At 49.0% G+C, this 25740-nt stretch overlaps 1 pseudogene; it reads right to left on the bottom strand.

Moving 5' to 3' along the window:
• Positions 1–11490: 11490 nt before the first annotated feature.
• On the bottom strand, positions 11491–24651 carry LOC146772734 (voltage-dependent calcium channel gamma-8 subunit-like; annotated as a pseudogene).
• Between the last annotated feature and the right edge of the window lie 1089 nt (positions 24652–25740).

Here is a 25740-nt window from a genome sequence, read left to right as displayed (position 1 = left end):
GAGGAATGAGATGTCGGGTTTGCTCCATCCTGTGGCGTACATGTCTCGTAAATTGAACGACGCGGAACGCAATTACCATATTGTGGAGAAGGAACTACTCGCAATAAAGGACGCATTTGCTGAGTGGAGGCATTTGTTAATGGGGGCCAGACACGTGGTTACAGTGTATACGGACCACAGAAACCTCCAGTTTCTGACGGCGGCGCGGCATTTGTCTCCTCGTCGAATGAGGTGGATGATCTTTTTCTCCGGTTTCAATTTCCACATCACATACCGACCCGGTACGGAGAACAGGAAAGCGGACGCGCTTTCGAGGCAATCGAATGGCAGGGATCCGCAGCCGGTTGTCGAACATTCCATCATCCCTCCAGGAGTTGTGATAGGGGTGATTCAACCACAGACGTTCCTCAGGGGGGTCCAGAAGGGGACCCATACCTTCATGTGGCGGAGGTGGCTTCGCAGTCACAAGGAGTGGCAGATGAAGGACGGGATTCCGGTGAAAGGACGATGTATGTTGTTACCCACGCCTAGGCTTCGAAAACAGGCCTTCACCTGGTGCCACGTGTCTCCCTGTGCCGGCCATCTGGGTGTCGAAAAAACGGTAGCGAGCCTAGGACGGCAGTTCTGGTGGCCTGCCATGAGAACAGACGTCCGGAATTGGTGTTCATCATGTACCGTTTGCGCATCCATGAAATCGGGCCACAGAAGATCGCAAGGACTCCTCAAACCCCTTCCTACACCGACCAAACCCTGGGAAAACATATCCTTAGACTTCATTGTCGGGCTACCAAAGGATCAAGGAAAGACGGCCATACTGGTGGTGGTGGACTATCTCACGAAGATGGGGCACTTCCTCGCTTGCAAACAGGTACCCTCGGCAGGAGAGCTGGCGTCGTTGTTATTGAAGAATGTAGTGAGACTACATGGCCTACCCAACGTGATCGTGTAGGACAGGGGGTCTCAGTTCACGTCGCACTTCTGGAAAACTTGGTGTTCGGCGTTACACGTCAAGTCTGCCATGTCCACGAGTTATCACCCGCAGACGGACGGCCAGACGGAGCGCCTGAACCAGTCGCTCAAACAATATCTACGTTGTTTTGTAGAGCAAGGGAAGGATGAGTGGGTGGACCTACTTTGGATCGCGGAAATCGCGTACAACAACGCCACACATTGTTCCACCAAGGCTTCCCCTTTTTATAGTAACTACGGCCATCATCCCCGGTTCTTGCCGTTTCTGCACCCGGTCAGGGAAGACAGATTGCCGACAACAGCCAAGAGGGTGGCCCGCATCAAGGAGGCCTTGATGAGTTCTCGAGTTGCCCTGGAGGGGGCTAAGGCCACATATAAAGCCTTTTCTGATAGGAGGAGAAGGCCTGGACCGGTCTACAAACCTGGAGATTACGTCTGGGTCTCTACACGGCACATGAGATTCAAGAAAAGTAGCGTGTTCCATCCCCGCTTCATGGGCCCATATAGGATCCTTCGATGCATCAGCCCGGTGAATGTGAAAGTGTGCCTGCCCCAGTCCCTGCGGATCCATCCCGTGTTCCACGTTTCCCTCTTGAAACCCGCGAACGCGGTGAGGCCTCGTACGCCGGTGTCGGTGACTGTGGATTCGGAGGTGGAGTACGAGGTGGCTGGTATCTTGGATTCCAAGTGGCGCAGGGGCAAACTATGGTATCTGGTGGCATGGAAGGGGTACGGACCCGAGGAGCAGTCGTGGGAACCTGCGGCGGGGGTTCACGCTCCTCGTCTGGTATCGTCGTTCCATCGTCGATATCCTTCCTGTGCTGGTCCTGATGGGGGGCGCTGATGGGAGGGGGATGTACTGTCAGGAATCCCCTCCCGCACATGGATTCCCTCCCACGATGCCACTTCCGTGAACCTGGTGCGCTTGGAGGAGAGCGGACTACAACTCCCAGAATTCCCTCCGGCAACAATTGCCTTTTGCCACTCAAGAGTTCTGGTTACATAACACCAAGGGAAACGCCTAGTTTTCATGTTATGCAACTCAAGAGTTCTGGTTGCATAACACCAAGGGGAATGCCTAGTTTTCATGTTATGCAACTCAAGAGTTCTGGTTACATAACACCAAGGGTAACGCCTAGTTTTCCTGTTATGCAACTCAAAAGTCATGGTTATACAACGCCGAGAGTACTACTTAAGGAGAAGATCACTGGGACTCGGCGTCGGATATTCTGATCTTTGCCGGAGTACCTGGTTGAGGTACACGGACCCGTTGGTGAGTTGAGCGGCGGAAGGAACATTCTAAGGAGCGGAGGAGAGGTGCTGGCGTGTGCTTCCTGCCCGTGTCCTGTCCCGTTCTGAGAGCCGTATTCAACGTCATTGGGCACAAGTCCCGTTGGTAGAGCCGAAGCTCCCAACGGCCTGACAATTTGAAGAAAACGAGGTTGGTGCGAGCCGAAGCTCCCAACCCTCGTTCCTTGGGTAAACACACGCTTAGAGCTAAGACGCTATCCAGGAGGTGTTTCCGCGTCTTAGCCATCGACACTCGTAGGAGAACTGGGATAGGTAGAGCGGCTGCTCCCATCCATTCTCTGCGCCACCTTGGGTATCATCACTTAAACCCGGATACAAGAGACGCACACCAGGAGGTGTTCCCAGCGTCTTTGTGTTGTGGCAGCACTCTGGGGGATACTGGTAGAGCGGCTGTTCCCAGGTGGTAGAGAGCCCGGCCGGGTGACTCCCACGTGCCCCCCGTAGATTCCACAACCTTGGAACTACCCTTCACAGCGGTCGAGTGGCATTGTCGGCCACTGCTTAGCACTGTGCCCTCCGTTGGAGCATACCGGGTCCGGTGTGCATGCGGAGGACGGTTAGACGAGCTGTGAATGGGTATCGTACTTTAACTGGCGATTCCAGTACCGGTATTCTTTGTTGTCTGTAGTTGTTTATCTGTTTATTAAATCATCCTTAAACCTCCATTTCTCTGGTCCGTCGTCTGTTTGTCCCAACCCCGAGAAAGCCAGGACGTTACATCTAGACACTGCTGACTCGCTGGGCAGAGCAATTTCAACGACAGTGACGCTACGCCGTCACGCCTGGCTGCAGACGACTGGCTTTTCTGGGGATGTCCAGAACACATTGATGGACATGCCTATTGATGGCACTCGCCTGTTCGGCGATAAAGCAGATTGCGCGTTGGAACGTTTTAAGGACTCAAGGGCTATGACCAAGTCCTTAGGTGTTTCAGTTACACACACTCCTTCCGCTTCTGCTTTTTGCTCCTTTCGTGGCCAAGGAAGGGGTGCCCAGGCACGTTCGTTTCAGAGCCACAGGCCTGCGCAGCAACAGTCTCAGCGCAGCCTCGGACGTGGGACCCACAGAGGCAGGTCACGGGGCCAGCGTGCAGGTCAGTCCACAACCCCCCCTGCAGCCACTGCCTCTAAACCTTCCTAGTCTGTTGTTTCAGGCCCACCAGACACCAGTGGGTGGCAGGATTCGCTATCCTCTCGACCACTGGCACACCATCTCATCGGACAGATGGGTTCTGCAGCTACTCCCTCTCCTTCGAGACTACTCCTCCACCCATGCCACCACAGTACCACCGCATGTCAGGGGATCACTTGACACTTCTCTATTAGGAAGTTACGGCCCTCTTGGCCAAGGGGGCCATAGAGGGCGTTCCCACGCCAGAAGTAGGTCGTGGTTGTTACTCCCACTACTTCCTGGTCCCAAAGAAGGACAAGGGCCTGCGTCCTATCTTAGACCTTCAGAACGTCAATCCCTTCCTCCAGAAGGAGAACTTCAAGATGCTCACACTTGCTCAGGTCTTGTCTGCCCTAGACTCGCAAGACTGGATGGTAGCGTTGGACTTGCAGGACGCTTATTTTCATATCCCCGTCCTGCCGGCCCACTGGCGTTACCTGCAGTTCACGATAGGCCGCGAGCGCTTTCAGTTCACCATGCCCCCTTTTGTCTTACCAGCGCCCCTCGGGTGTTCACGAAAGTGATCGCGTTGGTCGCAGTTCATCTGCACAGATCAGGGGTTTGTCTTCCCCTATCTCGAAGACTGGTTGTTGAAGGCGGGCTTGCCCCAAATAGTCGTCTCCCACCTCCAGACTACGGCTGACCTTCTGCATTTGCTGGAGTTCTCCATCAACGTGACGAAGTCGCACCTGATTCCCTCTCAGAAGCTCCTCTTCATCGGAGCGGTTCTGGACACGGTGCAGTTTCGGATCCATCCTCCCAAACAGCGAGTTCGGGACATTCGGGCTATGATTTCAATCTTTCAGCCCTTGTCCCGGGTTTCAGTCAGGATGACCTTGAGGCTGCTGGGCCTCATGGCCTCCGGGATCCTGCTCGCCAACCATGCCAGATGGCATATGCGGGCTCTGCAGTGGGTCTTGAAGTTCCAGTGGGCACAGCATCAGGGGAACCTGTCCAACTACGTCCCGATCTCAGAGGGCACTGCACAACAATTGCAGTGGTGGCTCACGAATCAGCATTGGGTCAGCGGCAGATCCCCTTACCTTCCCCAACCGGAGCACACAGTGGTGATGAATGCGTCCCTCCTGGGATGGGACGGCCACATGGGAGAGGCTGAGATCAGAGGCCTCTGGTCTCCGGCGGACTCCAGAGGCCTCTGGTCTCCGGCGGACTCCAGAGGCCTCTGGTCTCCGGCGGAGTCCCGGCTTCATATCAACCTTCTGGAGCTTCGGGCGATCCTTCTTGCACTGAAGGCATTTCTTCCCTCTGTCAAGGGGAAAGTGGTGCAGGTGTTCACAAACAACACCGCCATGTGGTATTGCAACAAACAAGGCGGGGTGGGGTCGTGGACCTTATGCCAGGAGGCTCTGCGCCTCTGGACATGGCTGGAACGTCAAGGCATTTCCTTGACGGTTCAACACCTGGCAGGTTCCTTGAACTTCAGGGTGGCCGAACTCAGCCGCCGGTGCATGATGGATCACGAATGGTGTCTTCACTCGGAGGTGGTGCAGGGTCTCTTTCAACAGTGGGGAGAGCCTTGGTTAGATCTACTCTTCACTGAACAGAACGCGCAATGTCAGCGGTTCTGCGTGTCGGAATTTCCAAGGCGCCACTCGCTCGGCGACGCTTTTCGTCTGTTGTACGCCTTTCCGCCTCTACCACTTCTACCCAGAGTGCTGAAGAAAATCAGGCGTGACCGGGCCCAAGTCATTCATGTGGCCCCGAACTGGGCTTGAAAAGTTTGATATCCCGAGCTACTCAGTATGAGTATGGATCCCCCGATCTGACTGCCTCTTCGGGAGGATCTTCTGTCGCAGCAGCAGGGGACGGTCCTCCACCCGAACCTGTCCAGCCTCCACCTACATGCGCGGAGATTGAGCGGCGACAGTTGATTCCATTTGACTTGCCTCCTGAAGTCTGTGATGACATTCTGGCAGCCAGGCGTCCCTCCACTAAATCGGCATATGCCTGCAGATGGAACAAATTTGTGGCATGGTGCACAGCGGAGGCTGTGGACCCCCTTTCTGTCCCTCTTTCAGAGGTCCTTTTGTTCCTTCTTTCTCTGGCCCGGCAGGGCTCTGCTCTGGGCGCTATCAAGGGCTACCTTTCTGCAATCTCTGCCTTTCTCAGGCTCCCTGATCAGCCCTCTCTTTTCAAGTCCCCTGTTGTTAATAGATTTCTCAAAGGCATTACTCACCTTTTCCCTCCTATTCCGTTTGTGATGCCGCAGTGGGACTTGAATCTGGTTCTTACTTATTTGATGTGCGTTCCCTTTGAGCCGCTTCACAACTGTCCTCTTCGTTTACTAACTTTGAAGACTGCTTTCCTGGTTGCCATCACCTCCGCTAAGCCCTTTCCTGTAAGCCTCCTTTTCTATCTGTCCATCCAGACAAGGTTGTGCTTCACACTCGTCCTTCCTTCTTGCCAAAAGTTTTCACTGCTTTTCACATTGGGTAAACTATCACCTTGCCCACTTTCTTTCCTCCTCCGCACCCTTCCAGAGAGGAAGAGAGGCTCCACCGTCTGGACCCAAAATGTGCACTTTCATTTTACTTAAATCTCACACAACAGTTCCGGGTGGATGACCAGCTCTTTGTTGGCTACGTGGGCGCCAAGAAAGGCCGGGCTGTACACAAGCGGACTATCTCCCGCTGGGTCGTCTTGTGTATAAAAGCCTGTTATTCTCTGGCTAAAAAGGAACCTCGGGTGGGGTTGCACGTTCATTCTACCAGGGCGACAGCAGCTACTACTGCTTTGGGACGTGGTGTCTCCCTGCAAGACATCTGTCAGGCAGCCACGTGGGCCTCGCTGCACACTTTTACTAAGCATTATTGCCTTGACAGTCAAGTCCGGAGAGACAGCTTCTTTGGCTGTTCTGTTCTCCGTGACTTTCTGGTGTGATCTTTGTTCGCAGACCCACCACCAGGGTTGGTATTGTTGGGGTATCTATTCTAAGGAAAGGAATCTATCACTAACGTGTCTCTTTCAGATGCACAAGTTACTACTTGTGTAACGATATATCTGTAAGAGACATTAGTTAGTGATAGATTACTTACCGCCCCACCCATCCTCCCCGTTCTGCGAACTGATTTCTAGGGTTAAGGTCAATCCCTTTCAGGGCCCTAGTTTCAATGCACCAGTGGTCAGTATCTTGAATTGCTCTGCGTTCCTGGCGCGGAAAGTTGTGTACAGAACTGACGTCAGCGCGTGTGGACACATCTAAGTAGCTCCAGCGACATCATCTCGGTGACTACGACGCAAGCGACGTTCGCGGAGCCGTATGACGACGCCTACCGGCGCACTGCGGTACTGCTGACGAAAAATTTTCCGGATCCAGTCTGACTCCTAGGGATATTCTAAGGTAAGGAATCTATCACTAACTAAAGTCTCTTACAGATATATCATTACACAAGTAGTAACTTGTGCTACAGGCCTACACAGGAATAGTTACCGACAAACATGGGCAGATGGGAGATCACTTAGTCAGCAAAGTGGGAGGGGGAGCAGGAGTGCTTATGGCAGCAGTAAGAGATTGACAGTTGAGTCTGAGACCAGGTGTTCTGGCAGCTACAAACTCTTAGCATGCATATTACTTTTAGCTGAGTCAGGAAGTCAACTAAAATAGACAGCACAGGCAGGGAAAAAGACGAGCAGCAGAGGATGGGAGAATTACAAAGCCAGCAAAATGGATGCCACAACCAAGATGGCTTCAGCTTATTATTATTATTCCAGATTTCCACACATGTGTCAGTGAAAATTCCTGCCTGGCTGCCTGACTCTCGCATAACGCAAGCATCAGTGTATGAAGTCAACAGAAATGACCTGCACTGGCAATACGAAGTTCGATCTGCTATTTGCTTCATGCTTTAGGTGCCATCCTCACTGATAATCATAATGCACAGTGTGTAATGTTATTATTTAATTACCAATTTTTGTCACATAAAGCACAAACATTAGGGGGCAGAGGCCCGCTGCCCAATGCAAGCAGCCGCCCCTGGTCTAAAATAAGACTGGGACAGGCTTTATTCCTGAAAATTTACTGCAAAGATTTATTTTTGATTTGTTCCCAACAATGCTGCCATATAAACGGTTCCACAATCCCCAATTCATCTGGTGGCCAGTGGTGTATCTACGAATTCTCTATCATGATATGTACTCTGCCATTTATTAACCTGTAATATTTCCTGAGATGTGCAGAAACCCAAAACACATTGTTCTCTTTATTTAGAGTTCACTCAACTAAATCACTATGAAAGAGAATTTCATAGAACTCAGTTTAGAGTGCATAGTTGGTGGTTTACTTGCTCATAATTCTACAATCTATTTATACAGTGGTCCATTAATTTTCTGCAAAATAATCATGGGTATAGATTATCAAACTAGCAGATCCATAAATAATCTGAGAAAATTTAGAGAATCCGGGCAACAAAGCCAACAGAAAGACCACAGTTGCATCTTAACACTATTACCTGTTATGACGTAGGAGCGTGATATTTGGAGATAGTAATACTTGCGTTGTGACTATATACCAAGGGCCTTTCATGCGGTGGGTATCAGTTTATGATATGTACCCTTCTTTGTAGCAAGCTTTGTTCTTATTGTCATCGCTCCTCTTTGTGGTGAGTCCCTCTGTACTATGATTCTGAGGCACACAAATGTTTATCCCAGCAACGCCAGAAGTAGAGAGGGTTCTATCTGATTAAAAAAATCAGCAGTGAGGGCGCACCACACCAAGTGGAAGAAATCCGTTCCTTATATTCCTCGTCTTGGACATTTTGTCAGATTGCTATTCGTGGCTCTGGTGTATCATTGATAACCATTTATACTGTTCAAAATTCATTGACAGGCAGATATATTTTCACTGTTTATCCCTTATGGTAAGGTTTAGGTCTCACTCCCATTTTGCTCTAGCTCAGCCAGACCACAAGGCTAGCATGGTTCACTGCCTTGATATGTGATTTTATTGCCATGCTATTCAAAGCTGCAGAATTATGAAGTGAGGGGGCATGAACACTTCCAGTTGAGAAGGAAAGTTGACTATCAATTCTTCGATAACATCTTTGTCAGCGATAGTATTCTAATTCCAGAGAGTTGTGAGGTCTGAAGGATATATTTTGCAAGTAAGATGTATCGTCTGTCAATATGTCATTGTGAGAATCTGGCTTAGTATATGGTGCACACATATGTAAGTGGGCACCTTGTACTAATCCAGACAACCCTTATGGTGATTTAAGAGGTCTTAGACAACCTAAGAAAGCTCTCTAAGTGGTAGCTGTGGAGAGCAGCCTTCTGGTTTAGTCCTGAAGGAGTGTAAAGCAGCTTGTTTTACCAGAACATAATCTTATTGGTTTAGATTAAGTGAAAAAGAACCACACAGGGTATTTATAAAAATATGTATTCATTATAAAACACTCACTTACACATACAAATATCTCCTACCCGGAGATATACCCAATGCAAACAATACTTTGCAAAAAAAAGGTAAGTAGCACGAATACCCAGTGGTTGCAAGGGGAGAGACCAAACCATATACTAAAATAGTGGTATGCGAACCACGACTCAAGTCAAGGCTATACACAGAAGACTTGGACGTGCCCAGGGACCCAAGGACCCACCGAGGTAAGTAACCAGGAACCCCACAGAGTTGGAACACTACAGCGGGCACAATACAAGTCAATGAGTAAGTCACGGTGCAATTTTAAAGAAGAAGGACTCTTCCCAGTGGACCCTGAAAAAAACCCTGTGGAAGACAGAAGGTTGGAGAGTCACCCCACCCCTGGATACCCTAGGAAACAGGATACCTACACCAGGGAAGCTAGGTGCTTAGGTGTGAAATGGCGTCAGAAACCGCCGTCTAACTCAGTGGAGGACTTCAAGAAGATGCCGCCGCTGGGGAAGGTTAAAGTGTCCGGTGCAACCCAAAGGTGGATTGAACATAAGATGTACCTGAAAGCAGAGGGGACAGTCTGTGTCACTCAGGGGTGACCAGGAGGCATGAAGACGAATACCCACCGGTGTCGGGTGTTGCAGGAGAGCGGACGATGACCTTGGAGCTGCAGCTGTGCTGACCAAGCGATGCTGTGGAAGACCAGGAGCTATTCACGAGCTGTTCCACGTTGGATGTCGAGAGTTGAGGGGTCGTTGTCCGTCAGGAGCATCAACAAGCACTGGCAACTGCAATCAACGAGGAACGTGAAAAAGGTGCAGTGCTGGGACCTGCAAGGTCCAGGTGACGCCCGAGCAATCAGAGGAGGGCGCTGAATTCAAATGAGACCCTCAAGAGGATCCCACAGACCGGAGGCACTGGAGTTGCAAGAGGACCTCGAGCAGATCACCAAAGATGCAGGGCCACGATACAAGTGATGTGGTGAGGATGAAGATCTTGGTCACAGGAGATGCTTTAGGTGGGGGCTACTTGAAGCCCGAAGTTCTTGGTGGAAGAAAGTCAACAATCCTTTGCAACAGTAAGTTGACGCGGTGCACAGTGGTTCGGTTCCTGCAGATCCGATGAGGGATACTAACCTCAAACTTGGTGAGAGGACAGGGTAGGCCTCGAGGGATGTGAAGAACCACCACCTATGTTGCTGAGCCTTTCGGAGTCCGTCGGAGCCCAGGATCAGCAGACCGGCCAACTTTGTTGTGGTGCCTGCTGATGCAGGGAAGTGATTACTTCACCTCCTTCAGGTGTCTTGGATGGCCACAGGCCTAGGAAGGATCCTTTATTGAGCACAGGCACAGACGTTGCAGCAGACAAGCAGGGCGACCAGACCAGGGGTAGCAGAAGTCTTCCCAGTTGCAGCCTCGATGCCCATAGCGAAGTCGGGAGTGCGCAGGCTTTCGAAGAAGTAGTGGTGTCTTGATATGAATCTTGTCCCACGACAAATCTAGGGACCCACCGTAAGCCCTTAAGTATCATAAGGAAAGGGTTGGGACAATTCAGGGTTCCCTCCCAGAGGAGGGGTCGGACAGTGGGGAGGATACTCCTATGTCCTTTGTCTAATTTCACGCCAGAGCGGGAGCCAACGGCTCCCTGAGCTGGTTTGAACTAGACAATGGAAGGAGGGCACCAAATGTGCCTCTTAAGCACACTGAGTAACGCTAGCAAGCTCTCCTACCCAGCCCCAAAACACTAAATCCGGCCTGGGAGGTGGTCACACCTCCCTGTGACAGGATACCTATTGTTCTGGCTTCCCCTGCTCGGCTCAGCAGCAGGAGGGCAGAATTGTCTGTCTGGTCAGCAGCAGCTATGTTGTGCTGTCTGGGTCTAGAAGCCTGGTACCGGGAGAACTGAGGGCCTCCCGGAGAAGCTTTACAGTGCATGTAATCATACCTACCACACCGTTTATGGGATTCGTTACAGCCAGTTTAGAGTTACCCATCGCACAATGACGCATGACCACTCTTTATATCGGAATGCCTGATGCACTTACAACCCGGGAGAATGGACTCCGAAGGTTGTAGGGGTGTTCTGCTCATGCAGGGGCACCCTCACACTTGGAACTGAGCACCCTGTCTTCAGGATTGAAAAGACCTTACTTAGGGGTTACTTATAGGTTTTAAGTGCAGTGTCCTCAGATATAGGGAAACCTATATCTGTTGTAAGTGGTGCTAGCTACAGCTTACACGGGCTGCGATGGCAGGCCTGTTGTCACTGTTTGAATGGTCTCCCATGCGTGGCATAATATATGCTTCAGCCCATGGGGAACAACTGGTGTACCCATGCCCTGTGTACCTCAGTGCCATATACTTGGGACTTATAAGGATACACCAGTAGTCAATCTGGGGTGTACCCAAGTACTCACCATAACCAATTTAGGGGAGAAAGCACAAAGACTGGGGTCCTGATTAGCAGGATCCCAGTCAGAACAGCATAACACCTGGCAAAAAGTGGAGGTAACCATAAAAGCAGATCCTACTTTCCTACAGTCGCCATAAGTATCTGTTCTGTGTTTCAGCATGGCCTTTTTCTGCCTTTCAAAAAGATTACAGGAGGGTCTGGAATATATATTTGTTTTTAATACACGAGGCCATGGACTATCTTCAGGCTTGACAATTTAATTTTCCAAACCATTCCATCAATCCGCCATGTGTTTCTCAGAACCCGGATAATCAGGTTACCTCTAGTCTGCAACTCTAGTACCGCCAGAACTTCCAAAGTACCATCCTATATAGGTTCTGTGAAGATGCCTTTGAGCCTAACAAAGGTTTTGCTGAATAATATAGAAACATTCATAAATTACAGCTGGAATTTAAGGATGATCACTGTTTTGATCAGATAGTCTTCCAAATAAAGATAGAGGGAGTTTTACTACCTTTTAAACCTTCTTCCATGGCCATTTACCACAGTTCCAGATTTGAATTTCAGCTATTTTGGAACTACTACTATCACTTTCTCCGAGAATTGTAATGGACTCCTTCCATCACTTCTTGAATGACCATCTTTCTCAACAGCAACATTTGTAAGTTTGAACAATTCAGACTTTCGAACAAGAAAAAAGACCAGCAAGGGAATTCAAAGCTGCACTGCCTGATAACGTCACCACAATAAATTAGAAAAGAAATGCTGCCCACCTCAATGATCAGCTGCCCATTGACCATAAATTACAATATAATTGTTCAAAAAATGTTTGAGAGGCAACACAGATATTGTTAATACAGCACATTCATCAATCGATTTATCACATGAAATTATTATTTGTGGTCATTTATTAGTCCAATCCAGTCTTGAGCTTTAGCTTGTGCTTTTGGAAAGGAGCGCAGCCAACGTGTTTCACCTAATAAGGCTTCATCAGGGCTGCAAGTATTAAAAACAATATATATAGACGTACTTTAAAAATTGACACATGTTACAGAATGTACCGCAACACTATCATATAAGAAAGGAAGCCAAAAGCCACAGACATTACATAGCTTAAATAATTGAACATTATCAAACAAAATCCAGCTTAGTGTAACTCGCGAAATTGAGCAAATCCAGCATATGAGCATTTTTTTGGACAATGGTTTACGTAGGATCTACCTCACTGTGGCTTACTTAATGAGACAACGATTAATATGACTGGTACTTTAGCTGTGTCTCGGGTGGAAATGTAATGTATTGTAAATGGGTACTTGTAAAGCGCACGGCTACTCCACAGAGTGTCCGGGCACTAAGGACCACGTGACAGAAGACCAGCCAGTGTCAGACGAGCACTGTAGACTGTTACTACCGGAACAGCCAGGTGTTTAACGGTTTCCTAAAAGAGAGCATATCCTGGAACTGCCTGAGCAGCAGAGGCAGGCAGTTCCATAACCGGGAGGCCAGCACTTGGAAAGAGCGGCCGCCTAGTCGGACGCGGAAAAACTTGGGAATTGAAATCAGAATCTGTTGTGAAGATCTTAGGGGTCTTTGCGGCACATAATGCTGAATCCTATTCCTAATATAGATGGCGCCCGTGTCATAGAAGGCCCTGAAAGCCAGGACCAAAGCTTTAAATTAAATCCTTTTCCAAACCAACAGCCAGTGCAGGGACTTCAGGTGTGTGTACATTCGTGCTCTGTGCCCAGCCATGAGAATTGCTCTAGCCACGCATACTGGACCACCTGCAGACGATTTGATAAGTACTCCGGTAGGCCAAGGTACATGATGTTGACGTAATCAAGCCTTGACACGATCAGGGACTGGACTACCATTTTTCTGTGTGCAATCGGCAGCAGGGGAAGAACGTTTTTTAACATTGTTAGCAGGCCAAAGCAGGTGCCAGCCACAGTTTGTATCTGGGCCTTCATTGATAGTTGGGCACTTAACTTGACCCCCAAGTTCTTTACGGTGCTCACTGAAGCTGAAGTACTTTGTACGTTCACGTACCCTGACATGCAAACTCTTTTTCACATGAGCACATGTGTGTAACTACAAGCACACCTGCTGTTCACATTGCCACTGCAGACACCCTAGCATAGTGGTGCCACTGGTGCAGTGGGTGTACAGTGTTTAAGTCACAGGGCTGTCAATCTCACAGTGTGCAAAATCGCTACCAATGACGGCCCTGGCAAAAATTATTAGCTAGCCCCCACGGTGCTCTAAGAGCTGAAATAATACGACACGTGTGTCTCTTTGGCGCTGGCGGACTTGGGAGTTGTCACTGACTTGTGTGTTTCTAGCGATACTTTACTCAGTGAGTGTGACCAATGCGGCATCAGCAGCAATGGACTTCTAGTCCCACTCCCGAGACATCCTTGACCGGGTCACGAGTGACTTCACTGTGTCACTCTCTGAGTTGGACCCTTGTGGTTATGAGGCCTGGTTGTTTTTGACTTGTGACTCGTGTGGGGCTGGCCACGGCAAACCTGTACAAGCACAATCAGTAAGTAAGTACTTCTTTATAAGTTTCATTTTAATTGCATGCGTCATGATGTGGACATGATCGTCCCGGCCTGAAGTGGCTCCACCTCTGCTCCACAGCACTCTCTGGTCTGTGCCGGCCCTGAACCCTGTCTGCCACTTGCTAAGAAAACAGCTGTTAGATGGTGGTTCTGACCATCTGAGCCGTCCGGATTTTTCGCTTTTTGAACATCTAATTTTGTAGGTCTTGTCTGAGCCAGCGCATGCGCTGCACTGCAAGACATTTAGTAGGTGGGTTTTCGAAGTGCTGCCACAGGCTTTTGGTGGCCTAAAGCTTGCGTGCACGTGAGGGTGCACGCGCGCAGCCGCCATCTGTCTTTCCTCCGTTGATCGCGATCACTTTCGCGGGCCGCTCGGCCGTGTCACTTTCACGGCCGCGCAGCCAATGCTTGTTTTCCTTCCTTCCTGGGTCAATGTCTGAAAATGAAAAATAACCTCCAGTCCTGAAAAATCTGTGTTGCCCACCACCCGTAACCACCGGCTTAAGTTCAGCACTGCTTTCTCGCATCAGTCCATATCAAACCAGCAATTAACCACAAATTGTTTATGTGCAAAGTTTTTATGGAGTGAGCAAAGTCTTCCGGAGATTCTGATAATTGGCCTACTTGTGCTTTTAAAAGTTTTCCGAATTGCCTTCATTTATGCCTTTTTGTAAAAAGAATTCCTCGCAAACCGACAAGCTCACCGGTTTCTCTTTGAAGCTGGATGGAGGTTGGCGATCTTTTTTTTCATCAAAACGACTTAAAAGGAGTGTGAATCTCGGAATGGCACATGAAACCCCACATGAAAAGTCTGTTGCCAACTACACGCAGAAACTGGGAGGTTCTCACAAAAACATATTTGCCTCTTCAACACCTCTACCACAAACGTGCTTCGCCAGCTCATTACTGTTCACAATAGCAAATTACTTGCTAGCATCTGCCATTGACTTTTAAAAATAATCCAATGACTACTCACCGTCAGGCTGTGAATGCCCGGCCTCAGCCAGTGATGCCCAGGCACTAGGATGTGACTGCTTGACAATAATCAATGACTGCTCTCCGTCAGGCTGCCGATGTCCGGCCTCAGCCAATGACGGCCTGGTATTAGGATGTGCTTGTCTGACTTTAACCAATGACTGCACAGTATCAACCTGAGACTTCAGGGCATCATCCGGTTACCGATCTATATGTCTATAGCAGCTCGACAACAGACAATGGCTAGCTGATGTTAGGTGCGATTATCTGACATCAGCAAATGAACGCCTAGAATGAGCCCAAGACTGCTCAGTATCTGAGGTCAGCATTGGACCATAAATATTTTCACCAGCTCATTAAGCCAAACATCAGACCCTGGCTTCCCTATATAAGTATGTGACTGCCTGGTATATGTCCATCATAAGCCTGTGACTGCCAACATGAGTGCATGACTGCCCAGCACACATCCAACAACTGTTAGAATCAGCCAATGGCTACCCAGCATCAGTCAAGAATAGCCCAGCATTACTTCATGACTGTCAGGCATCCTCCCTTAACTGCTCAACACCAGGCCCTGACTGTCTAAATAAGCCCTCTATTGACTGGCATTAGTTCATTATAGACCCCTGATTGCCTCGCCTCAGTCAATGAAATTCAGCATCTCCTAATAGCTGTTTGGCATCAGTCAGTGACTTGGGGAGGGAATGTGGTCCGTCGGCTAGACTGCCGACTTTGGTGCTGGAAACCAGGGTTCAAGCCTCGGGGTCGCGTCCACATCCTGTGATTCTGGGCAAATCACTTAATCTCCCCGTGCCTGAATGTGTAATGTAAATACGGTGCTCATGTAAAGTTCTCCAATACCTTCGGGTCGAGTTCGCACTATATAAATATGCAAACAAAAAAAAGTGACTTGGCACAAGGAACCTTGCACTTTGTTGTCACCAGGCCTGTAGAACAAGCTCAACCCCCACTCAGCACTGTGGGGTAGAGTTTCAGGGATTGGTTCTTTCCTCTGAAGCCCTGTATCTGAGCCACAGCATTCTGGGATCTAACAGCAACACAGCCAGCAGCTTCCATCTAACTACTACCCAACAAAGCTGGGATATGCTTAAGTTTCAGAAAGAAACCTCTTACCTTTGTAAAAATATTATTTTCCCTACTTCCTTCCTATCTTTGTTCCCACATCCACCCCTGTCCTTGTTTCCATCCTTTCTCTCTCCTGACCTTTTTTCTTCATTCTTTCTTTCTTTGCTTAAATCATCCCTTACTTTTTTCTCCTTGTTTATATTTTCATATCTTTTATTACAATGCTTTTTTCGTTTCATGTCTTAGTTTTCTTTTCTTGCACTGCCTCTTTTCAGTGTTCTTTAACATACATTATTTTCTCTGTTCTTTATATGCAATCTATTACTATTTCATTTTCCTCTCTCCGTCCCCCAGTTCCAGTTTCCTGATCTATCTCTGTGAACGTTCATACTTTGTGAAGGAAAACATTTCTGGAATCTTCCTCATGTTGCTTCATGGCAATAATGGCTAATACCTCCTCCCACAACACTCGCCAAGACACACACACTTCCACACACGCTCACTCACACAAACACACCCGCTGGGCATGCCCACTCCCTACACAGGTGTCGTCTTCCTGTTTAGCGTGTCGGTGTTGCAGCCATCCTTGCCCAGCGTGCCCGTGTTGGAAGCTGGGCCAGTGACGGTCATGGTGACCACAGACTCCTTGGGGAAGCAGTTGTGAAGCTGCAGGAAGCTGTGATCTGCCCGCTCTGTGTTGCACAGGCTGCTGACATTGGCCTTGGAGGGATCCCTGGACAAGGTGTACATGGAGATATCAGTTGATGGGACCCCCTTCACTCCCACTGGCGACGTGTCCCGGGACTGGGAGGGCTCAGTTGACTGAGAGCTGGAGAGGGAGCGCCGGCGGTACCTGAAACGGTAGCTGGGCAGTCGCAAAAAGGCCAACAGGTTTTTGATAAGTTCCGTGCGAGATTTGCAATGGGCCTCCCTGTTTTTTTTCGATGTAGATGTTGACAGCCAAGACCCCGATCATCTCTGCCAGTATGAATGATAGCCCTCCGAAGTAAAAAGACCAACCATACGAATAAGGGCTTTTCTTTTCATCATGAGGCTTGCCCGCTGGCTCGCTCGTATTGTTGGCAGATATGTAAACGATCACTCCGATAATGTTGCTCAGACCTGCAGTGGTTAGAGGAATGAAAAAGATGTATTACTTTGATGGCTAACTAAATAAATAGAGCATTAATTAGTTCATAAAGCTATGTCCTGGCTAGAAAGGTGCACATATGTTTTGAAGAAGACCTTTTATGTAATAGAAACCCCATAGTTCCTTGGAGATGCAGATTTTTCATTATATTTCATCCTTCATTCTTTGGCAACATACATTTTTAGGTTTCGCCTGAGCCAGCGCATGCGCTGCTTTGCGAGACATTTAGTAAGTGGGTTTTCAAAGTGCTACCCACAGGCTTTTGCTGGCCTCAAGCGTGCGTGAATGTGCACAGCTGCCATCTGGGTTTCTGTAATGGCTCATTAAGCCTTACAACGTGTGAATCCCCAGCCCTTCCCCCTCCCTTCTCCCACTCCCTCCTCGTCTGGTTGTCTTATTACAAGCTTCCCACAGCGTGCGGCCAATGCTTGTTTTTGGGTTTCTTTCTTAGTTCACGCCAGTCTGCTCAAGTGATGTCTTGTTAACTCCAGTATCACCACCGGATGTACTGTTGCCATGCTGCATAACTATAAAACATTGACACTTTAGTTCCGTGTACACCTTGAAATCTGCATTAAATCTGATTTGTGCAGGAATAAGTTTTTAAACTAGCACTTCTGTTTTCAGTCGATCCTCATTCACTTTGCACACGCTTGTGTTTTCAGCTGATTCTCGTTAGTTGCTTGCAAACGAGATCAGCTTAAAACACAAGCGCTTGCAAACTGAACAAAGATCGGCTGTAAACACAAGCGCTTGTTTAAAAACTGCTTTGTACACAAATCTGGTTTAAAATGGCCACTAAATTTTATGCCTAGCAGATAGAATGCAAATTATTCGGCATATTAAAACATATTTGTGAAGAAAGCAGATTTTAAACAACCGCTTGTGTTTTTAGTCGATCCTAATTTACTTTCGCAGTTTTATAGCACAAACTTCACCCGAAGGTGTCCGAGCGCTTTACATGCACCCACGGGGAGATTAAGTGATTTGCCATGTGAGATTCCTCCCTAAAAAGGAACTCTTATTTGCTCAAATAATGTAAACTATCATTGCAAAGCAGTGCTCTGGGTTGGACTAGCTCCAGCTGGACAGGTGTGAGCCATTCCTGCTGAGATAGGATGCCTTCCGAAGTGGTGCTTAATTTTATTTTACAACCAATCGAGGACTCAGACTTCTATGGCTGAGAGACATCCCTGCACATAAACAAAAGCCTACTCTGGTGTGTGCTCACAAGGGCTTCACTAGCTGAAAACGGACTCTCATAGCTGTCCGTACCAGTATTTAGAGGCATGCTTTTATCCATAGAAGCAACAAGGCAGATCTCCTTCTATACAATGACTCTGTAGATCCATTACTATTGTCAGAGATGCCGTCCCTGTTCACATTTTACCTCAATTTGCTTTCCCTAACAGTAGTTCCTTTTCTTCCTGCTGTTTCTTTGTTGTTTTCATTTCTATAGTCAGGGTCCCTGAATTAAGCAGCAGTAGAACGCTAAATTATCCTACAAGAAAAGGCAAAACATGGGGCATAATGCGACACATTTTAACAGTAGTACTTTATTATTTTGTCCTTTTTACACTTGACATGTTAATACTGTCTGGGCAACAATTTCACATCACTAGTACCAGCTAGTTTAACAAATACAGAAATAGGCAACTGAATACCCAGTTAACCTTTGCAAAGGGCCCTCCACTGCGTGCAAACACATGTTGCCATGGTTTTATTAACTTTAGAACAGTTTGAGCTACAAACAATGTTTTTTTAATATCTCGAGATTATGCTCCAGATAATATATTTTGCGGCAAATCCATAATTATGTGAAAAACTCTGCAGCCATAGAATCGTATAATTCCAGTGCCTCCTGTGAGCTGAGCTCCCTTTAGGTTCTGGCTGTGGTCAGATTGTGGAAGGATGGTTATGTTGGCGCAGTCATATTAAGAGCTATTGAAGTGAAGCCAATGTGCCTGTTAGTGGTTTCAAATCGTGTGGCTTCAAGAGCATATAATTCCATAGTTACTTGTTTTCGCAGCCAGCATATTACTCTTGTCTCCCCCCCCCCCCCCCCCAACCTATTTCCCATTTTCTGGGTCTCCAGCGCCTCAAGGGCATATGAATAGAAATAGCGCTATGCAAATATCTGGCACTCACTTGGTCTCTTTTCTTTTTCTGTACCTCTGTCGCTGCACTTTCTTTGTCTCTCTCAGTTCTTCCCACCCTCTTTCACCTCACGGATGTATGGTGCTCTATCTCGGCAGAGCTTTCTTTTTCTCTTCGATTCTACTTTCTCTGTCTGTCTTTCTTTCCCCCCCTGGCTTCTTCTTTACCTCCTGACTATCTGTCTCTTTCTCACTTCACGTGACTGCGAGAATCTCCTTTCTCTACATCTTTCCCTTGGCCTCTCTTTCTGTGTTTCTGACTGTCACACTTGCTCTCTCACTGTCCCGTACCTGCCTTTCTGTGTCCCCCTCACCGTCTCTTATCTGACCTAATCTCCCTTCTCCGTCGGTTGATCTTTTTTGCTCCTCTAGGAATGTGGCTATTCTTGTTCAATATAACTTTTCAACATGCTGCACAGCAGCCACGCTGCTCTACTACATAGCTTAAAAACAAAGGCCAAGCCAAAACCTCTGGCTAATCACTTATAAGGTCCCAAAGGCGAGACCTATTGGCTATGCCAATGCTTGTTAGCTTTTACTGTGGGAAAGCCTCATAAGCTGGGACTCACCCACAGTGAACTCATGATGAAATAGACTGCATGTGGATTGCATCGGTGTCCACCTTGTGAGAGAAGGCCGCTGTGCTGCAGGCAGGTTAAGGGGCACCGGACTGATTACATGTAGACACGTGTGCACATGTGCGTGCACCCGTGTAAGGGCTGCGTCGGGGAGATTCCTGTCGTGCACAGCCCAGGAGTAGGTACAGATAGAATGGTGTGGCAGGAATTATGCAGAGTTGGGTGGTGCCATGGAATAGGCTTTATAATGTGGGGAAACACATGTATGTGAAAGTCAGTGTGCTTTACTGTTACACTGTAGGAACACTCCATTACTCCTATGAAGACAGGGACCACATGGGGTAGTTTCACTTCCCTAGGGCCTACAAATTCCAGACATGCACCAAAGTACACTGTAAGTTGTGTATAAAGAAGTATTCTGCTGAGTCCAAAGACATCTCTGTACTGCTTATGGGTCATCCAGAAATGTCATATTTCTCTGACTCCGCTCATAACCAGAGCCTGGCCAGGTGTGACCCTGCCAGGCTGTATTAATTACCTTCCTCCCCAAGCTGTAGCATCAGAGGCCTAGCCCTTCACACAAGCATTCCAAGGGCGAAGGTCTCTCCAGAAGGGAGAGATGGAGGTGAAGCTGCAGGTTATCCATCAGCAGCTGTCAGTCGGCCCCAGGCGCCAGGTCTGCTCCGGGCCTGGGCCAGGAAGTCAGCAAGGGGGTAAGGGGTATTTTCTGAGACCATGTGGCATGAGACCCCTGGACGACGACGACTTCTTGAAGTATCCCAGAGGTCTGTGCAGGAAGGAGTGAGCTGGGGCGGAGAGGTGATGTCGCTGCAGGGTAGGGCAGAAGTTCTTTCCTGCCAGCCCCTACCAGTTCTTTTAAAAAGTCTTGCACAGGATGAGGAGCTCTCTCTGTGGGGTGTGGTCTTGCTGAGGGAAGCTGGTGCTGGAGCCTGGCGCCATGGGCAGTTGGAAGGAGGAACCCCCTGACTGTCCCAGGACTCTGGACTGCCCCTTTGAGGGAGTCCAGGGCCAGTGAGGAGAAGCCTGGGCCTCTGCACAAGGAGAAGAGAGGCCCAGACGGAGAGCCAGGTGAAAGGATGGCATTGGGAGCCAGTGAAGACAGCTCCTTGCAGAGTCACCCTCTTGGAGGCAAGGAGGGTGGTGAAAAGTGCCCCAGATGACTAGGGCTGGCCACCAGGAGCAAGAAGAGGCTGAGATGGAGAAAATCGTTCCCCTGGGGCTGAGATATGCCCCCCAGATGATAGGTGACCTTTGACCTCTGATGAGACCGCCACCCGTCTTGTATGTGCCCCCGGGGTTGGTCAGGTCCCGGGGGCTTCCCCCAGAAGAATGTAAAGTCAGGGAGCGCTCCCTGTGAAATGGCTCCAGGGGGTGCCAGGAGCCCGCCCTGGCCCTGACGAAAACAGAGGTAGGGGAGTGCCGTTGCACCCCCACCAGAAATGGTGCGAGGGACCCAGGACTTCCAACTCTGGGCCCCGCAGAAGTCATGGAGCGACGTTGCACCCCTGTGAAGACAACAGCCAGGAATCGCTGTCGCGCTCCCGTGATAATAGTCCTGGGGCCCGGGACCCCCAACTCCAGGCCCGATGAAGGTGGAAGGCGGGGAGCGCCGTGGTGCTTCCCGGGAAGGTTTCCCTGGGGGGCCCAGGATCCCCAACTCCGGGGCCCGGTGTGAGGGGAGAAGAGGGGGGAATGCCACCTTCACGCCCCCGCAGCAGGAGGAAGGAGGGGGGAGTGCTGCCGCACTCCCCCGAGGCCCTGCCCTGACCGGCGGCATCAGTCGTGTCTGACCGCCGGAGAGGGCAGACCAGAATGAAGAGACGGCTCCCGAGACAGCACGCGAGGGTAATGGCCAGGCAGGGCGCCGGCGAGAGCAGTCGGGGGTGGGTTCCCCGAGCTGCTCTCCAATTCACCTGGATGCGGGGTGCAAACCGGGTCCCCAAGGGAGCAGAGATGTGGCGACCGACTAAGGCAGAGCGGCTCTCCCCGGAGCAGCGGTAGAGCGGCTGCTATAACATGCACAATTTAAGGAAAGCGCCCCATAATGACTTGCAGGGCCTGAGAAGGCCTGCCGAGGAAACCAGCTTGTTGGTGGCTTGTGGTGACCCCAGGAAGATGGGGTCACTGCCAAATGCATGAGAGGTGCAGGGGAAGCTGCAGGAGCGACGCAGACTCCCCCAGCCACGAAAGTGTAAAGCCCTCACCCTCAGTCTCTGGGGGACTTATTTATTTTATTTTTTTTTATTTATTTTATTTGAAAAGTTTTATAAAGCACGAACATGACCCTTGCAGGTATCAGAGCACTGTACAAAGAGGCGAAAGCACAAACTAACAATGGAAGTCAACACTGTCCAACAAAAGGAGTAAACAATCAAGGTCTGGGACCGGGTAGTGGGTCCCGCTAGCCCAGTTTCAGACAAGCCCTAGCGTGCAAAAAATATTCCTGTAAAATTTAACAGAACAATCATAAAGTGACTCGGAACAACATAGCAAAAAAAGTGACAAATCTGTATTCGGCCCAGCGAGTACAGTTTCAGAAGGGCCCTAGCGTGAAATAACAATTTAACAAACAAGCATAAAATAAACTGAAAACAACATAGTCAAATAATTGTCAAATCTGTAGACAGGGATGCTTGAGAAAGAGTACAGGTTGATGCAGTTAATGTTCACTCAAGAATAGCCATTTGGCATATTTCTTGAAAGAAGCAGTGGAAGGATTGGCTCTGATCTCGGTAGGAAGAGGGTTCCAAATTCTAGGAGCAAGACCGGAAAAGGCACGTTTGTAAGTACTTTTCTATTTGAATTTGGGAGGTTTCAAAAGTAGGATGGACGTACTTCTTAAGTTCTGACCAGAGCCAGAAAGTACAAGCTTGTTCGCCAAATAAGCCGGAGTGTTGTAATGCAAGGGTTTATGCTTTAGGCAAGCTATTTTAAAACGTATCCTAGCTTCAATAGACAGCCAATTAAGTTGCATAAGGTCAGGTGTAATGTGATCGTGTTTTTTGGAGCCTATAATGAGCCTGGCGATCCACTGAGAGAGTGGCTCTGTGTGGGGCGAAGCTCGCTTTAGGAAGCCCAGCAAGGGTCCCCAAACCATATTCCAGTTGCAAGATTACCAGGGATTGTACTGCAGGCCGTATGTCTTCAGGCGGAAGGAAAGGCTTGATTTTCTTAAGGGTGTTAAGTTGAAAGTTGGCTCCCCTAATAGTAGCACTGATGTGAGCTTGCATATTTAGAAATTTGTCCAAGGTAATGTCTAACGATTTAGCCGAAACTTGAAGCAAAGAAACCCTCCAGGGTTATTCATGTGTTTTTTCAAGCCTACCTAATGCTGGAACTTTCATTCTTGAGCTGGAAGCTGATGGTTAGGACTACACTGATGTGTGAAAGACGGAACATGTATTGTCTTCGTAGAGACATTCCCTTGAGGTGGAAAGGTGCAATTGCACAAGTGGTGCATTTACATAATGTTGTTCCTTTTGGGGACTGGAAGTCACATGTGATATGTGAAATGATAAGCAAATTGGGGTTATGTTGCTAGGCATTCCTGCTAGGGTGCCTGGTTGTACATGCTTAATCCTGTGATTATAACTGTGATGCCTTTTAGGGGCTTTAATTGCATTGTATTAAAACTGTTATCAGATAGGGTAAGTACCTGTCATTCTAAGGGATGCTTAGACATGTATTCCTGCTACTACCCAGACTGTCCGCCACTTTGATTCAAGGGTGTATACTGTATGGTCAGTATGAGATGCTCAGTCAGGGTTATGTGTCACTATGGCAGGTGTTCCCATTATAAATGCTTGGTGAGATAATGGGGTGGGCCGCCACCAGGTTGGTGCCAGTGGGAAGGGTCCTCGCTCCAGGTTATGGTCAACCCCACTGCATTTGGGGACAAGATGATGTGCATACATGGGAGTGGTGGTACTAGACCCCCCCCTTTGCGGGAGGGGTGGGAATGTTATGCAAAGTCATGAAGTAATTCCAAAAGCTTATGTATATTTGTAAATTGATGCATAGTATTGAGTAGTGTGTGTGTGTAATAAATATACTCTTCCTTTTTATGAAGATAAGTAGAGACTGGACAATCAATTATTGAGGTTTATTTCTGCGTACTTGTAAATGGCGATTGCTAGCCCACACCACCTCCCTTGAGTAAGCCTTAGACTGCTCTACAACGCTACCCTCGGAGAGTCAAGCACTATAGTGGGGTGTTTGGTTCCCAGGGAAGGAAAAATGTAGAAATATTGTTTGTGCAGCCCTCATAAATAATGCCTAGTTTTCCAACATTTGTGTCTAGCGACGGGAAACATAGTATCTCATTCTGGTACGCATTGATGGCATTTGATAAGTCCAGTTTTGCCAGACATTACCTATGCAGTAATGAGCAAATAATAGACCACAAGGCTCTGAGAAGGGTTCAAAGGTTTTGTTATGTGAACTAAAAGTATGGGAAAGGAAAACCCCCGCACACATATGTCATGTGAAGATATTATGTTTGAAATGTTAAACTGTATTGATATGACTGGGTTATGTTGATTATAATGTGATGACGGGGTGGTGCTTTCCAGGAAATTATTGCATACTAGTGTTCTAAGCCATATTGTACCCCTTTTAACCCTAACACTACACACACTACACCTGCATTAGAGGGTGTCTTCTCAAGAGGTATAGGGACAGCAACTGATACCCACATCACAGATTGGGGTGTAGGGGTGAATTGCACTTGGGGGGGTGGGTGGAGGGGGCAGGAGAAGTAGGGGTTCCTGGGAAATTTAGCGCTTTTTAAGGGCAGTGTAGGTTTCCACAGGAGGGGCTCCAGCTAACCTTCCCCGCTGACATTTTTCTTGCCATTGGCGCAGGCCAAAACCATTGCAAGGGTGGGGCAAGATGTTTCTTAACCCCGGGTAGTGTCACCCCAAGGGTTCCCATGGTGGGGGACCCCAAGAACCTTTCCCCACGGTGGGAGGAGGGTGCTGGAGAGTTGTGTGTCCAGCAGGACCCCCAGGTTAACTGGTAGGGAGGGTGAGCAACCCAGGGGTGGCCCATGGTAGTGGAGGGCCCCAAAGGAGGGTAGTTCTCTAGCTAGGGTGTGTAGTGGTAGCCCCTAGGTACTCGAGGTGGGCTAGGTAACTGACCCAAGGAGATCTGAGAGGGGGTGATGGACTCCCTAGATTCCAAGCGAAAGGTTAGTTGTGGACCCTGAGGTGTCAGGGTAGGGTAGGTGGATACCAAAGGAAGCAACCGGATGTCATTCTGGAGCTTGTGTTTTGAACCTGAGGTGGTGGCTGGGGCGATGCCTGGCCGGTGACCAGTCAGGTACGTCCTGGGGGGTTAGACCCCAGCACCGGGAGCATGGGGGTGTTTCCCTAGCTCACTGCAGGAGGTGGACTTCTGTCTGGTAGTACCACCCTGAAGACAGGTGGGGCCCATCTTAAGTGAAGGGACCATGTGCTTCAGAGGAGGGTGGTGCAGGCCGCCCAGGGATCATGAGAGTTCCTGGGCGGTCTCCCAAGGCACTGCAGGGAGACCAAGGAGGGCTCTGAGAGGTGGGCCTGTGTGTAGCTAACTCAGGGTTCACGGGCTCTCTAAGGGTACTCCGGGAGGAAAGCACGTCTCTCGGAGGGAAGGGTGCATAGGCCCTGTTCTCGCAGCGAAGAACAAGGCAGGGGCCTAAGTTCCCGGGGTCGTTTCCGTGGGGAGCTACCAATGGGGGGGAATGAGCTGTAGGATGTCTGACGAGGCACCCTCAGTGTTCCTCCTTGACACTGCCCGTGTGATGGTGAGGCCGGTCTGTGGTCCTGTCAGGGAGCCAGGCAAGGGGCCAAAGGTGCTTCTCTGTAAGGGAAAAGCACAAGTGGGCTGTGCTTTTTTTATGAAAGACAGTTGTCCTGAAAGGGTGGTGGCAGCTGAATGACCTCAGCGACAGGCTGAATGTTAGGGTCCCGAGGGGTTGCATCTT

Source organism: Triturus cristatus, chromosome 12 (assembly GCF_964204655.1).
Source record: "Triturus cristatus chromosome 12, aTriCri1.1, whole genome shotgun sequence".
NCBI lineage: Eukaryota > Metazoa > Chordata > Amphibia > Caudata > Salamandridae > Triturus > Triturus cristatus.
The sequence above is the reverse complement of the archived record's forward strand: the minus strand, read 5'-3'. Positions and strand labels throughout refer to the sequence as shown.